This window comes from Mastigoproctus giganteus, chromosome 8 (genome assembly GCF_048544385.1).
Source record: "Mastigoproctus giganteus isolate SK-2022 chromosome 8, ASM4854438v1, whole genome shotgun sequence".
Taxonomy (NCBI): domain Eukaryota; kingdom Metazoa; phylum Arthropoda; class Arachnida; order Uropygi; family Thelyphonidae; genus Mastigoproctus; species Mastigoproctus giganteus.
The window spans coordinates 54,883,257-54,900,121 of NC_143582.1; positions in this window are offsets into that span (position 1 = coordinate 54,883,257).

Genomic DNA, 16,865 nt, shown 5'->3' on the forward strand with positions numbered 1-16,865 from the left:
GCATCTTGTTTTTCAGGCTTCTGTTCATTCCAATAGAAGCAGTGCAAGAATCTCTTTCACCTCTGCCAGTGGCTACTATTAGTCTTTGTCTTCCCACAAGCTAGGAGTTTTCCGACCCACCTAACAATGCCTCGATATCCTTGCACCCTTTCTATTTAAGTGTATCCCATCCATGTAGAAGCAGTCTCTCCTGTTAACAAGTACAGTCCAGGCTGAATAAAATTCTACCCCTTGAGTCTTGTACAATCCTTCCAGGGCCGAATTGATCGACAAGGCTCTGTTCATATACTCCCTCCTATCGTGTCTGGGCAGAATTGCCCAGAGAAAGTTAATAGATGAAGAAGAGAAGGAATTATCTAACGAAGAACTTATTGACTTGCAAGCAGCGATAGTGAATGAAGAAAATGAACCAAAGTCGAAGAAATGAACGACCAAGCTCAAGATGAACCAAATGAGCAGCCGAGACGCTTCATCACCAGAAAGAGGGCAATGGCATTTCGTGAAATTGCATCGGCAGTGGCGAGGTCTGAGAAGATGGCTCCTGACAGCGAACGATTCTTAAAAGTTAACAGAGAGGTGAATGATATGCATGCTTCCTACAAAGAAATCTACGATGAAAAGAAAAAAGCCACCGTCCAGTCATCCATTAATATGTGCTTTTGTAAGACTGAGCGGTCGACCCCTTCTAAATCTCCAGAGCCTGCAACCTCTGCAGCGGCGTACTTATCAGCTGAAGACGTCGATTCTGGCAACGATGCTCTAGGGGTAAAACTTACTGACGTTATGCCTGTCTCCTCTCTTTTTTTTTGTAATTTTACAATTTTATAATTTTTTAAATTGCACGCTTTTGTAATTTTTCCCGCGCATGAGATATTGAATAAATACAATAAATAATTATATTTACATGTTCGTCGAACATTTCTTTTTTGATTCAACCAATTCAGCGAGCACAGTTGCGAGTGCTGCACAAGCATGGGGGAAAATTCTCCGATTTACGTAAATTCCGACTTAAGTAGCGTTCCGCAGAACGCAACCCTTACGTAAGTCGTAAGTATTTGCATTTATTAGTTTAAAAATTGTAGTGAAACGACAATAACTGATAATAGTGGTCTATTTAATATAAAGATCAACTACACAGACTAGGAAACTGAAATTTGTAGAATGGGGTTTCAGAATACGAGTATGTTATGCTAATTGCATCAACTAAGGTTTTTCCATAATTTTTTTAGGGCAATAGCCTCAGGTTACGAAAAAGCTAACTAACGTATAGGTTTGTGCTATAGCATCACATTTATACGTAGCCAACTACTAAGTAGTTACAAAGTGGCATCATTTAAGTATATCTCATATAGTGAATGCCTTCACAACGAGTTGCAATGATATTACACTACCTCGAATAAGTAACGCTTCACGATTGGAGACGACTACTGTTACTTATTATCGGCGGATACCAGCAGTTTCAGAGCTTTTTGGCTCTTCATCGGCGGGTGGGCAGGTACACTGTTGTTGCGAAGTAAAACTTCACAATATGAGAGATGCCTGATGATGGTAGTGCAATACCATCATCAGTCATGGTAATTCGTAAAAGCATTCATTCACAATATGAGATATAAATGATGCCAATTTGTAACTACTTAGTAGTTGGCTACGTATAAGCATGATGCTATAGCATCATGCTTATATTACTATACGTTAGTAATGTTTTTTCACAACTTACGAAACAAGTTTTTTCATATTTTGTAAATTTTACTTATGTTATGCAGTATTTGCGCACGATTTTATTGCGACATGATCAAAATCCAACTGAACTGAAGAAAACAGAAGAATTAACACAAAAATGAACGAGATTCTGCAAATTTCTTGGAATAAATTCTAAGTCTTTCGATCTGATACGAACCTTTTGTGATTTTTCTTTTAGGCATTACGCAAGGCATTTCCCGTTTCAAAGACTATCAGTAAGTTATCATCATGTTTACATTCTACTTTCACTCGTACTTTCTTTCTATCTCCTTTATATTTTGGTAGAATTACTCATCATGTTACTCGCTGATGAAACAAAATTTTAGACAAAAAGAATATGTGGGTCTGAAAAAAGGAATCATCAAGCTTAACTAAGATCACAGTTTTTGAAATTTATTAAGCATATTTACAACAATACTTGCATAATTGATATCTTTCTTATTCTCTAAAAGTTGTCAACATTTTTGAAGCCATCTGTGATTCATTTTAAACTGTCAATGATCTTTCAAACTGCATGTTAAGAGACTGAGCTAATTCGAGACCCCTCGTGACAACATATAATGGTTTCGCCACTTGTCATCGTTTACACAGGTCTGGGTTCAAATCCAATCTATGTTATGGCTGGAGGAATTTCTAAAGTCCTTTCAATTCTGGATGCAATTAGTCGATCTCAGGCAGAGGGAGTAAGTTTCCCCATGAGTTATACCAGGATTTTCAGCACGCACGACATGCAAATAGATCCGTGAACAAGCACACCTGTATAGACATAACGCACAATGGCCCAATATAGTCTAATTCATTAATGCACCTAAAACTCAACAACAAAACAAAGCTCGAAAACTACAGGAATTCAGCAAAAAGATAAATTCTGCGGTCTCAAAGTTTGCAGGACATTCGAACTTTTCCCCATTTAATGTAAATATTCAAACTACTCGTCTGAAGTGAACTTCCTTATCTGTGGCCTACAAAAAAGGCATTCTTTTAGTGTCGCTCAAGTTTTTGAACCAGGTTGGTGGTGGTGTGTTGATTTTTTATGGCTCACTGTGGCAGCTTCGGCCATAATGCGCCAAGTCGAATTTATACCAGGTACAAGGTTATCTATGTATGGCCAGTGCTTCCTTATCCAAGGCTGACTTTATGCTCTGCTATCCCATTCATATGTAAAACATGACATTTAGTGCAACCTTATTGGTGATCCAGCAACAACTAGGCTTAGAGCAGAACCTACAACCTGTAAGTTTTCACAAAGTAACTAATACAGTATATCCTTCTATTTAATTTTATTAATAAATTGGAGGTTTTCATTGTCTCATTGAAGTGAATCGAATGTGCAATTCGGTTCAATGTTCGAAAAAAAACCAAAAAAAAAAAAAAAACCACTGTCGTATTAAGAGATCGCTTGCTTGTTGCAGCAATAAGCAAATGATCTCCTAAATGAAGAAGTGAATGAATGCACTTCTCACGGAGTCTATACCAAGAAAGCGATATCCCTGTTTCAAACCTACATGCTAAAAAACCCCTGAGTAGGTTTTAGTATGTAGTTTTGCTCTTAGGATCTTTTCACAAGATAGTAGAACACACAAATCTCTTCCAACCTCGTGGGTAGCATAGTTGGTAGGATCACCGTACTCCCCACACAGATGGAAAAGACCTAAGTTCGAATTCCGTCGATGAATTCATAACGTGGCTGAATTAGTCGGTGTCTCAGGCGAAGGTAGCATGGGTTTTTCTCCCGGAAACTCGGGTTTTTCGTCCAGAAAACAGAAAATCGACCTAAGAACACACGCAATTTACACACAATATACACGGAGCAACATGGCCTTAAGTCGCCCATGCTCCCAAAACCCAATAATAATAATAACAACAACAAATCTCTTGCAGAAAGCATTTAGGTCGTTTTCTGTGAATGTCGCTGTTTCATATACACTGTAATAGTAGTAGTAGTAGTAGTGGCACATGATGCAAGAAAGCAAGTGTAGGAGCTTATGCAGCATCAGCCAAAAAAAAAAAAAAAAACCTAATACTAAAAGTAACCGGGCACCTGCATGTTTCAAAGAACCTTTTATTGATATAATATTTAATAATGTGTCAGCCACCTTTGGCCTTCACTGCACATAACCTCGTCAGTAGATTTTGAAGCAATTTTTAATAACAGGAAGGCAGTATTTTCGACCGTTCCTTCCTCAAGAGAGGTTAAATTCAGCTTTTGACTGTGGCGTGTTGTCTGGCCCGAAGCTGACGTTCCATTTCATTCCAAAGGTGTCCAATGGGATTAAGGTGGAAACTCTGGGAGGCGAATGAATACTGCTGCTACATTTTAGACATTCTAGACAATTCGGCTATTTATCTAGGAATAGCCGAATTGTCTAGAATGTTGATGTATCGCATGACATTCATTTTTCTGTGAACGACGATCAATGATCCAAGCCCAAACCATGAGAAACATCCCAGATGGTGACGACATCTCTGCCAAATTTCACAGTTAGGACGAACACTGTAGTAATTTACGGTGGCGTAAATCTTCTGTCTTACAATGTTAAGCTTATTACACAAAAATAATAAGAACTCTTTATTGCATACAGAACGCACATGCCGTACACAATACCTTTCACGGCTACAAGCCAGGGGTTTACAGTAAAGGCTAATACAAGGTTGTAAAGGCTAATACAATATTACCGTAAAGGCTAATACCTAGAGTACTGTATACAGGTCTGGAGACCTCATTTCAAGAAGGATGTAGAGCTGCTGGAACGAGTACAGAGAAGGGCAACAAGATTAGTGAATGGAACAAAGGGGTGCTCTTACGAAGAAAGGCTTAAGTTTTGCAAATTACAGTGTCTGGAGACTAGGCACCAGCGAGGTGATCTGATAGAGGTGTATAAAGCCTTGAATGGTTTAAGCATGCTCAATGCTGATGGGATTCTTCCTCTAGCTCAGAAAAATCACCTGAGAGGGCATAAATTCAAACTGAGGAAAGACAGATGTAGGATAGACGTGCGGAAATTTGCCTTTAGCCAGCGGGTGGTTGGTTGGTGGAACAGACTTCCATCCCTTGTGGTGGAGGTTGATAGCCTAAATAAGTTTAAGGCTCAGCTGGACAGGTATTTTGAACGAACAGAGGGGTGAAGTGGAAGTGGGTTTTTTTTTTTTTTTTTTTGGCTGATGCTGCATAAGCTTGCTTTCTTGCATCAAATGCCTCTACTAATGCTAATGCTAATACAATGTAATAAACAAGGATGAGATAGGAGAAAAAATAATATTATTACTAATTATACAAGTGTAGGAAAGCAAACGAAAAATTTACATATGAACATATATACACACCAGCATGTTATCAGGTTAAATTATTCTCCAGGAAACAGTCCTTTTACAGTGCTGGAGTCATCTAAGCAGGAGCAGAAAGTTGGAACAATGTAGTGAGGGATCCATGGGAGTGATGGATAGGTCCTTGGGAGCAGGTTCTAATGTCCTGTGACGTGGTCCTGAGAAGGAAGTGGATGGAGTAAGTTCTGCCTGTATTTTTTATCCAATGCGAACTTGTAGAGGTCGCCATCCAAGGAGTATACGTACTGCAGAATTTGCACGGGTAAGAACCGATCGGATAGCTTTAACCGGTTTGGGGTGGCCTGAAGGACTGGATTGGCCAGAAGGCTTGGGACTGGGATCCTCCAATCGCAGTTAGCCCAGAAGTCTGGGTCCGAAATAATGACAACCATCGTTTTTACAGAAAAGACGAGTCTTCTTTCATGGATAATGGCAGAAAGACGTCTAATGTTTAGAGATGCTGCCATCTGGGTGGTCCTTCGTGCAGGGGGAAGCTGGAATTTCCATATGGCCGACTTCAATAGCCAAAATTCGCCTGCAAAAATCCGTCTTAGATGCGTTGCAGCAGTTGAGGTCCAGACTTCTGCTCCATAAAGAATGATCGGATAGACACATGTCTTAATACCTGCACCCAACGGCCTGGTCATGGACATGCATAAGTTGTTGCTTAAGCATCCACCGGAGTCGACAGAATTTTTTTTTTCCGGTGGTCTATGTGTGGTAGAAAGGAGAGCTTCTGGTCAAAAATAACGCCCAGGTCGGTGTGTTGCTGAACAGCAGAAATCGCGGATCCTCTTATATTGGGTTGCACCATCGTTGGGTTCCGTTTGAGCGAGAAAGTCAACTGTTTCGACTTCTCAGGGTTGATGTGAAGGCCGAAACCGGAGAGGAAGGCCTCGAGGTTCTGGATTTTCTGTACGATTAAGACATTTGTGTAGTCAGCAGTGTCTCCGGGGTTGATATCAGTGAACAGCTTTATATCATCAGCGAAGGTGATAATATCAGTTCGGCCCGTCACGAAAGGCAGAACAGCTGAGAACAAAATACCAGAGAGGACCCCACCTTGTGGGACTCCAGCTGTAATAGTTCTGGTGTAGCACCGATTGGCATCGCTAACAATAATAGTCCTATTCTCAAGCATTGTCTGAATGAACCAGAGCATGTCCCCGCCAATGAGGTAATATTCACGTAATAGCCTTACCAATGCGTGAACGGATACGGAATCAAATGCTGCCTGGACGTCGATATAAGTAACACTGATTTCCGAACCGTGCTCAAATGCCTCAAGGATCTTGGTAGTGGAGCTGACTAGATTTGTAGCGGTGGATCTTGACCGGGTGGCATAGTGGATCTGCGGTGGCTGATGTGGCATTATTTGGGTGGTTAACGTTTTCAGAAGAGATTTCTCAAATAGCTTTAATAGGCTTGATGCAGAAGAAATAGGACGGAAGTGACTGGGCTGAGACGCAGAGCGTATTTTTGGCAGCGGTCTTACTAGATAGACGTGCCATATAGGAGGGAAGAATTTTTGATGAAGGATTTTGTTGAATAACGACAGAATGGGATCAACAATAAATGTACTGAGGCATTTCAGCATAAACTGAGGAATCCCCTGCGGCCGTAGGTGCTAAACTATTTATTGCATCAATCAGTTGATATTTGGTGAGTTGAACTGAATTTAAGGGGTTGGTTGAAATCGGATTGATTGGTAATTCCATTGGTGTAGTTAAGAGAGTTGGGAAAGGCAAGCAACATTTAGAGTGTAGTCTAAATAACAAAAAATTGGAATTAGTTGGTAATTTTGTATTCTTAATAAAAGTGTTTAAATGAACAAAATAAAATATAGTGCACACCACTTATTATTATTAATTATTTTACTGTATTAGGCAGTCCCTGCCAAAGTTTGACCGCGCTCTAATATAGGTAATTTATAACTGTAATCGTGCATGAGATATTTTTGCGCCCTAGGCAAATTAAGCATTTGGCACCCTTTTTAAATTAGCATTAAAAAATCCTACCAAAATGGCGCCCTAGGCATTTGCCTGGATGCCTACCATACCACGACGGCACTGCCTGTAATATACTCTCTCCCCTGTTTTTAGCCCAGTTACAAGACGACACAAAGATATATATATATATATATATATATTATAAAGCAACACAAAAATTGATACATTAAGGAGATTCAAAAACAAATACATATAGAAAACAATCCAAAGTCCAAGTTAAATTGTTCAATTGTCGGCCCATTTCAAAATCCACAGCGTCATCAATTAAGATGGCTATGGCAAACTATGGTAAAAAACAGAATCTTGCAACACTAGTGTGTGGCTCAATCTACCTGAGGACCTCCCCATCACTGCCATAGATCCATCACTCCAGTGTTCCAACTTTTCTGCGCCTGCTCAGATTACTGTCCTGCACCATAAAAGGACTTCTCTCTAGAAAATAATTTTAATTTCCAACACGCAGTTGTATATATATTTTCATATGTAAATTTGTCATTTTTTATGCTCCAATCTTTAATCATACTGTTGTATAATTAGTAATAATTCCTTCTTTTGTTTTTTTGCTCAACCTTGTTTATTATGTAGTGTTATCCTTTCATGTAAACCCCTGGCTTGTAGCCGTGAAGGGTATGGCATGTGCCTTGTGTATACAATAAAGAGTTCTCCTTCTACATTTTTTTTTTTTTTTTTTATCTCAGCAGCAACGGTAACTGCTTTTCACAAACGTTGAATAAGGAAGTCCTCAGGACGCTAAAGAAGTAATTCATGGATAATGTTATCACTTTTATGAAGTTCAGAATGGACGTATACAAATACTGTACTATAAAATATCCTATTATGACTTGTGTATTTATATTTTTATTACAAATACTGTACGTAGAAAAAACGCCATTTATCGTAATCAGGCTTCGGTTTATTTATCGCTTTTTTGCTTTATCGCTGTTTACGCATGTGCAGTAGAAGTGATTACCTAACATCCTGATTTGTTCCAGACTCTGACATGTTGTGCGGCTAGTTACTGATTTTGCTGCGTACAGTTCATATGGTTGTCAGTGTCGTTACTCCATGAAAGGAAGTACTGTATTTCTATTTCTACCAATCTTACGTTTTACATAGGGCATTAGCCCTTTTCTACTTCTGGATTTTAATATATATATACAGGGTATTTCAAAAATGATGGTCAATAATTTAAAGGTGAAAAGTATAAACTAATAAAATAAGCAAAAAAGTCCAAGTGAACATCGGGCCGCAATGAACCGTTTTCGAGATAATGCACATTTTCTGTTAAGATCCGTCACTGACTATGGGAATACTCTGGGAGGGTAGTCTGTATTGCTGAGACCTTGTACACGCTGGATATGGTAGGGGTACAGTAATTGGCGATGTAAAGTTCGCCACACACTGCTATTACTCAGTATACGCTCTAGCAGAGCAACCCTCCTTGTTGAAATTCCAGTTTTTTGTTCTATTTTTTCTAACCAAGCCTGTGCGGTAGCACAGTGGTAACATCACCGTCCTCTCCACACCGGGTGGAAAAGGTCCGGGTTCGAATCCCGTTGATGACGCGAGGAACTTTAATAGGGTTTTTTCACTCCGTTAGTCGGTCTCAGGCGTAGATAGCAAGGTTTTTCCCCCAGAAACTGGGGTTTTTCGTCCAGCAAAACAGACAACTCGACCATAGAACACACGCAATTAACAAATATAAAACACACAGAACGGCAGATGAATTTAATTATTCGGGCGGCCTAAAAATAACAGTTTGGTTTTTTTTTTATTCTTTCTAACACCCTTTCTTCAACATCAGGTGTTATGCTTCTGGGCGAGTATGAAGTACGAGCGTTGATGTACCCTGATGAATGTGCGCCTGTTGGGCGTTCACTTTTAAATTATTAACCATCACTTTTGTGTGGATTTCCAGAATCATTATGAGTTTATTTTTATTAATGACTTTCTTGAAGAAATAGTGAACAATCAAGGTCTTTCTGTCTCCACCAGCTTGAACAGTTGCATTCTTGCTCCATCGGTTATTGTTATCAATGGGCTATTCTTATCACTTTCACTGAGTCTGGAAGTGAGCACAATAAGCGGTGTTCACTGTGTTTAATTTTAGAGTTATCCGAAAGAACAAACGCATCCACCAATGTGTATTATGTCTGTTAAGTGTGTAGTCTCTGGTTGGTTTTCCTGAACACAAAAAACCAGAGATTTCGAGGCGAAAAAAAAAAAAAAAAAAAACTTGCTGTTCTCATCTGAGATCAACTAACTGAACCACGGAGTGAAAGAGCCCATGAAAGTTCCTCGCGTCAATGACGGGATTCGAATTCAGGTGTTTTCTATCCAGTGTGAGGAGGACGGCGATTATAATCATTGTGCTACCAGGAAGACAATATTTAAAGCAGAGAGAGAGAGAGAGAGAGAGAGAGAGAGAGAGAGAGAGAGAGAGAGAGAAGGATATTGAAAGAGTAGAGTACAGAATAAGTAAAGCAGGAAGTGAAGGAGGCCAGTAAACCAAATTCATTTAAAGCAAAAGAAAAATCAGCCAAAATATATATTAACAGTTTATAACACAGTTTTGAGCCTCTTTTAACCCTATGGAAGTGAAGCTGGGTAAGAAATCAAGAATTAATTTAAAATTGGAATCTTCAGAAATGGGAATTTTAAGTAAAATACTGTATATGGACATACCAGATGATGGCAGTGACAAGACCATATTACAAATGAGGGAATAATAAAAGCTCCAAGAATAACCAATATCTAATTAAAAGTAAGTGAAGTAAACTTAACATGGCATAGGTATGTGGAACGGATGAGAAAAGGGTAATCTGCTAAACAAATATTTAAAGCAAAAATGAAAATTAATAAGTCTAGAGGAAGGTGGGGTGGGGTGTCAAGGAAGCATTAATCAACTCATACGCCAATGTTACTGCCCTCCCTCCTGATCACTCGACCACATCATGCCTATATATGTTCTGCTTATATTCCGGCATGGCCACATAGGTCAGAAGGGATTACAACTGATTATTATAACAAGAATACAACCATTAACCGTATCCACCAATCACGTGGATTGGAACCACGGTCTACTCAAACTTGTGTGCTTCTGTACTCTCAAATTGCCCACTCGGTTACGTGAGTAATAGACTGTATTTATTCTTTAAAACTCACATGTGGCCTGCTTTTTCGTCTAGAAAATACAGTAGAATAGTTCCTGGGTTTATACTCGGGATGAAAATGAGGAGGTGGGAGCAGTCACCCTAGTTCGCATGTACTAATGTCACCGGGAATTGTGTCTGTCTATCCTAGAGCTACGCAAATAGTAGTAGTAGTAGTAGTGGCATGTGATGCAAGAAAGCAAGTGTATGAGCTTATGCAGCATCAGCCGAAAAAAAAAAAAAAAAATCACACCATTCCCTCCAAATGCCTGTCCAGTTACTCCTTAAATTTATTCAACCTATCAACTTCCACAACGACAGATGGAAGTTTGTTCCAGCAATATACCACCCGCTGGCTAAAGGCAAATTTCCGCACATCTATTCTACATCTGTCTTTTCTTAATTTGAATTTATGCCCCCTTAGGTTCGTAATCTGAACAAGTGGAAGGATTCCATCAGAATTCAGCGTACTCAACCCATTCAAGGCCTTATACACCTCAATCAGATCACCGCGCAGGTGCCTAGTCTCCAGCCACTGCAATTTGGAGAACTTTAGCCTCTCTTGAGCCGCCTCAAGAGAGGCTAAAGTTGGTAAGAGGATCCCTTCATTTCCCTCACCAATCTTGTTGTGCTTCTCTATACACGCTCAAGCAAATCGACATCCTTCCTAAAATGAGGCCTCCAGACCTGTACGCACTACTCAAGGCGTGGCCTTGAGTACTGCGTACAATATTTGTATTTTTTAAACCATTGCCTTATACAGAGGGACAATCACCTCCTTTTCCCTGCTAGCAAAATTCCTATATATCATTGACAAAACCCCATGACCTGCCCTGGCAGCCTGTCTGCATTGCTCAGAAAACTTCATATCTGACTGCACAATTACTCCCAGGTCTTTTTCATTTTCTACCACCTTAAGTATAGTACCACTTAGTTGGTACTTTTCTCTCAGGTTACTTCTACCCATATGCAGTACTTTGCATTTGTCAAGGTTAAACTTCAATTGCCACTTCTTAGCCCATCTGCCCAAATTATCTAGATCCTGTTGCAGTAGCACACTGCCAATCAGTTACTCACATACAATTATAGTGGCTTTAACTGCTATCAGTTAAGGAAGTTTCCGCTTAGGTCTAGAATCAGCTGTGTGGATTTATCATTTATGGTTCTGATTAGATAACTTCAGTACATTTATCTAAACATATCATTTATCATATCATTTAGTACATTTATCTAGACATATAAGCCTTGGATTTTATTTTCTATTCACGTCTGTCACATAAAATCACAGCTCAAATGCCACTGTGGGCAAAATTCCCCTCTGAATAAAATTTACATTAAAATTATATATAATTTTGATTTTTTTTTTCTTTTTTCATTTGTGATTGCATTTACGTAGATGACGTTTTAATAGGCATTATTTGTCAATTTAATATTGGTTACGAACAAAGTTTTTAATTTTTTTTTTCCAAACGAAGGATATACCTTCTTCAAAAGAAAAGGAAAGAACTAAGTTTAAGGTAAGGAAAATCGTACATTGATATATTTGATACTTTTAATTTTTTTTTTTATTTCTAAAGTTTTTTTATTTTATTTTAAATTAATTATATTTTAAAATAAATAAATAAAGGGTAAATTCTTTTATATTAAAATAGAGTTTTAAAAAGTTTCATTCTCTGGCAAATCACGTGATTTAATATGACTAAGTAGTCAATTTTTAAACATTACATTAGTGGTTTTTTTTTTTTTTTTAGAATGGGATATGAAACTTTACTCACATAACAATAATTGCTGTTCTTCCACATTGTGTGAAGGCCTAAGTTCGAATCCTGTCGAGACAAAAAAAAATTTATGACCTTTTTTTCACATCGTGGTAGAGTTAGTCAGTCTCAGTAAAGATTAGACTTTTTTTCCTCTGAAGAAAACTGGGGATTTTCATTCGGACCCAAGCAATCGATCACAGATTTAGTTATGAAACTGCCATACCACCACCACAGAAGGGGATAACAGTTGGTTGTTATAGTTGTTAAAGAGCATGGGGGAGGGGAGCGCTAGATTTGATAGTTTCATTTTTGTACTGAATACACGCAATTTACAGAGAATAAACTAACGCCTCATCACGTCAGCTGCCTCGGCACAAAAGCTAGTAACATAAAAAAAAAAAAAAAAAAAACAGCATTACGAAGTTGCGTTGTGCAACAATTTGGTGGAAAATCTTCGAGATGCCACATCCAATATTTGTATTTTTTAATAAAATTATTAGTAAAAAAATGCAAAATTACAGCCTCGATTTTATGGATCTGAAATTAAGGACTTCGGATTTAACGGATGTGTATGTGTACCCTGTCTATGGTGGCTCCTATCAACCTATCACAGATCTATCCAGATGAAAATTCGCATCATCCGTACATGGGATAATAAAAAATCCTGGTTCCTGCGCAACTTTCAATCATCCACTGAGCTAATCTTGATTTTGTCGTGCAAAATCACGGTAGTTATGCCAGTCCATTCGATGCGGATGTTTGATTTCATAGGGAAACAGGTGGAGGTAAAGTTTACCTTTAAGGTTTTACAACACTGTGCTCCAGAAAATACCAGTCAGATGAGAGGTAGGACGAGCACTACATAATTTCAACAAACTTGATCGGGCTTGTTGTTGCCTTATTAATTCTTTGAACCACTTATTGTGACGCTGATGGATGACTACTCCTGGGCTTTGGAGTAGGTACTCTTCTACTGATGTTTTACAACATTTAATACGGTTCTTCTCAAACAAGGAGGCCTCCTTGAATCCTTTTTCTGTTTTTGATAGCTGAAAGAGTAATGAAGTTTAATTAAAAGTGCTTTATTTTTAGGCGACATTTTAAAACGAACTTCATTGGACTAGGTTATTTAAGGGGCTACAGCTTCAAACACGCGACTTCTCCGATCACTCCTTTTTATAACGAACGCAAAATCTAATTTCTTCACTGGAATGAATACCTTTTACTTTTTTATTGTTTAAAACATCTCACACATATATTGATTACAATGCAAAAAACCGTATTTTCGATACGACCTACTGTTTTGAAGTTGTTAATTTTTAAGACTTTGTAACACCACTATGTACAAAGGTGACTTGCAAGATGATAATATATACGTAGGTATAATTTTAGGGAGGGGATTATCGAACATTACCACATCATCCGTAATTCTGATTTGTAGAACCTTTCCTGCTTTGAATACTTCTCGGTGGCGTAGCTACCATGTAGGCAGGCAAGGCAATTGCCTCCGGGCCCTTTAAGGGCCCGACGTCTTTGACTGTCTCCTCTTTTTGTAATTTTCATTAATTAAGTAGGGGCCCGAACATGTTCTTTGCCTTCGGGCCCGAAAAGGGGTAGCTACGCTACTGACACTTCTGGTTATCTGAATTACGCTGTATCAAAGAACAGCATTAATAGTACAGTTTTGAAACAAGTTAATAATCAGTAACAATGTACAAGATGGTTAAAATGATAAAATAAAATATTATAACACTCTGAAACGCAGACATCCTCCTTGCCACATATGTTCTTTCAGATAGTGTGAATGTCACTAATTATCATGAATTTTCAAGCACATTATCCCCTTTCCTGGTCGTCGTTCGCAGAGCCCGCTCCAAATATAGAAAAGAAGAACTCTTTTCTATATATGGCAGTGGTCCGGTGTGGAAGGAAAAGGCGGGCCCGGTGAGACTGTTTGATCCGGAAGTCTGTGCTGCCTTTCGACGCTCCTGGTAAAAACAGTATACCTTGAAAAGATTTCGAGGTATTGAGAGACAGCATGGGCCTCCGAATCAAATTCACCCTGCATTGTACAGCAAGCTTCACTATTTGTATGTACACGTTATAACAGATCAGGGGGGTATGGTTGTGAAGGCTACAATGTATCTTGCTTTCATGCTGCTTATTGGCATGCAGTACACCTAACAAATCGACAACTCATATACGAGCTATAAACGTATAGCTTGTATATGGGTAGCTGTAAAGCTGGAGGCCTCTCCTCACTGCATAATTAGGGACAAAAACATCAACAAATACAATAGCCAAAGAAACCATATTGGGAACATCGCATTTTTCTCCTCCACAACTCGTCGACCCCTGAAAATAATTAAAGTTAACAATAAAAAAAATAATAAATACAAAACATTTTTAAAATTATCAGTAGACTATCAATAAAAGCTACTGATGGTGCGGATGAGTTCTCATCTTTATTCTGATTAGCGATTCTCAAATGTAAATGCCAGAGATTCATTATTGTATCCACCCATCAATGTGAGATTTTTAAAAATATTTTTCTGTGAAACCATTTGTAAAAACAGTAGATCCTGGCAATATAAATATACCTAGCACTATATACCTGGCAATATAAATATACCTATAAATATACCTACGGATGAATCATATATTTATGAACAATCGTTTCAAGTAATCTTAAATCTGATCACCACAATAAATTGCGTATGGCGATATATATAACTACGATAAAACTGTTTCAGAAATATAGTCCTAGGTGACCTAATATAATCAGATTAGTCTCTTAGCAACAAATTTTCGAGCAGATACCTTAGTTTCTGTTTCGGTATGTGATATCGAAACAGTAAACATGTAACGTTAAAATTTGATTTGATTTGGTGTTTAATGGCGCATTGGCAACTAAGGCCTTATCGCTTAAAGGTATGACAACTAATCGGTATGCTAACGCATACTAATTAGTTGTCGGTAGTATGCAAACATATGCCCATTAATTGCTGTACCTCTTAGGATTACGTGTTTACTGTATTTGAATCATCTAATCAGTATGCATTTACATACTAATTAGGTGACTTCATTGTGCAATTTGACGAAGCTTTGCTACAGTAACGGCATCGACTCTGAAGCAATTAGGGCAGCATTCACCAAATAGATTTTCAACACTTAAGTCTGACTCACCTACCATCAGTCCAATGATTCACCTTTTCTGAATTTGTATCTTGGCTCATCAAGACCACTACTGATAGAAGGCAGATCCCTGACCACTATCAGTAGTGGCCAGTTCAATGACCATTACCAGTTGCAGTGCTGTCATACCAAGACTGCACCGAAACCTTTCGCCTCAGGCAAAAAGTTGTAACCATACAGACTCAAGTCCTCAGCCTCTTGTAGAATAATTTTCAAAAGATCAAACCCATTTTTCCTCCCCTCTGGTTCAAATCTGACCATATCCACACCCTATTTCGAGGGTAAAATTGCTGCAACAGCTATATGGTCACAGACTGTTACAGTCTAAGAGTGAATTTTCAACAAACTTCATTAAACAGGATACCGTTTTTAACCTTCTTCAATTGTGACAATTGCCACCTTTTGAGCCTTTGCAGATGATTGCAATGGATGTAACACAAAACAGTGAGTCAGTCAATCCTTAGACCGGAATTAATTGCAAAACAACAATACAGGTAAAAAAATCCATTCACAAATGGGTTTTTTTTTGGTTAAAAAAAAAAAAAAAAAAACAACTCACGAATCGATTTTATCTGCTTCAAGTGAAAACAGAATATCCTTTCTGACAAGAAAGAAAAAAGCACATCAAGATAGCATTAGTTAGAGACTTATTATAGTCCCTAACGCATCACACGAGATCGATTTAGATCCCCAATTACTAACTGGGGACAACACTTGAACAAACAGCCAACAAAGGCGCCTCGATAGCCAGGTGGGCAGGAGCAGCAGTGCATAGCACACGCTTCTTGATTAGACCGGGGTTCGAGCCTGTGACCACCAAATACGGAGGATGCGGAAAGGTCAGGGAATGACCACCGCATATTCCCGGAGCAATATGGCCTTAGTTGCTAATGCTCCTAAAAACCAAATAACAACAGCCAACAAAGATTTGGAAAATCTCGTTTCGTTGCTCCCAAACTTGTCAACCTCTGAAAACAGCTGAAGTAACTGCAGAAAACCTTTTCGAAATTATCAATGGACCAACAAAAAATTCTACTGCAGATCTAGATGGTAACTCCTCTGACTGTTTGGTCGTCCCGGAGTATAAATAGAAAATTTATTTATTTATTTTTATTTATTCTTACATTAATTCTGAATATTTGCAATCGCTACATTATTGATGCATACTACGACAAAACTTTACCAAACGTAAAACAGCTGAGTAATTCAAGAGATTTAAGAGCATTTGCCATCAGTACACACTTCTAAAAATCTTTTAAAAAGCAATCTTGTTTTGTTTTACAAGTGACTCTTTGGGTTTCTGCTATTTTGGGCACCGCTCGAAACGCCTCCAGTCTCTCATAAAGTTGCAAGCATATTGTGTTGTGCCCTTTGTTCCTCCGGTCTATTAGCCGCCGAGCCCCTAGTGGGACCCGACGTTACCACACTATGCCACGGGGAGGCTGACCGGGTGTACCACTGTAGCTAGAATACTCTGGCGGGTCCTGCCACCTACTTTCCTGGGATTTCAGTGGCTAGGAACAGATTTGAGAATGAGATGATCGCTGTTTCTTGAGCAACGGTTGTAATTTTAACAGAGCGTAGGTTGTTCGCTGATAACTTGTTCTAGGGCCAAATAGGTCGGGCAATAATTTTGATGTTTTTAGATTTAGACCTGTGGGGCATGCGTGTGTGTGTATATATAT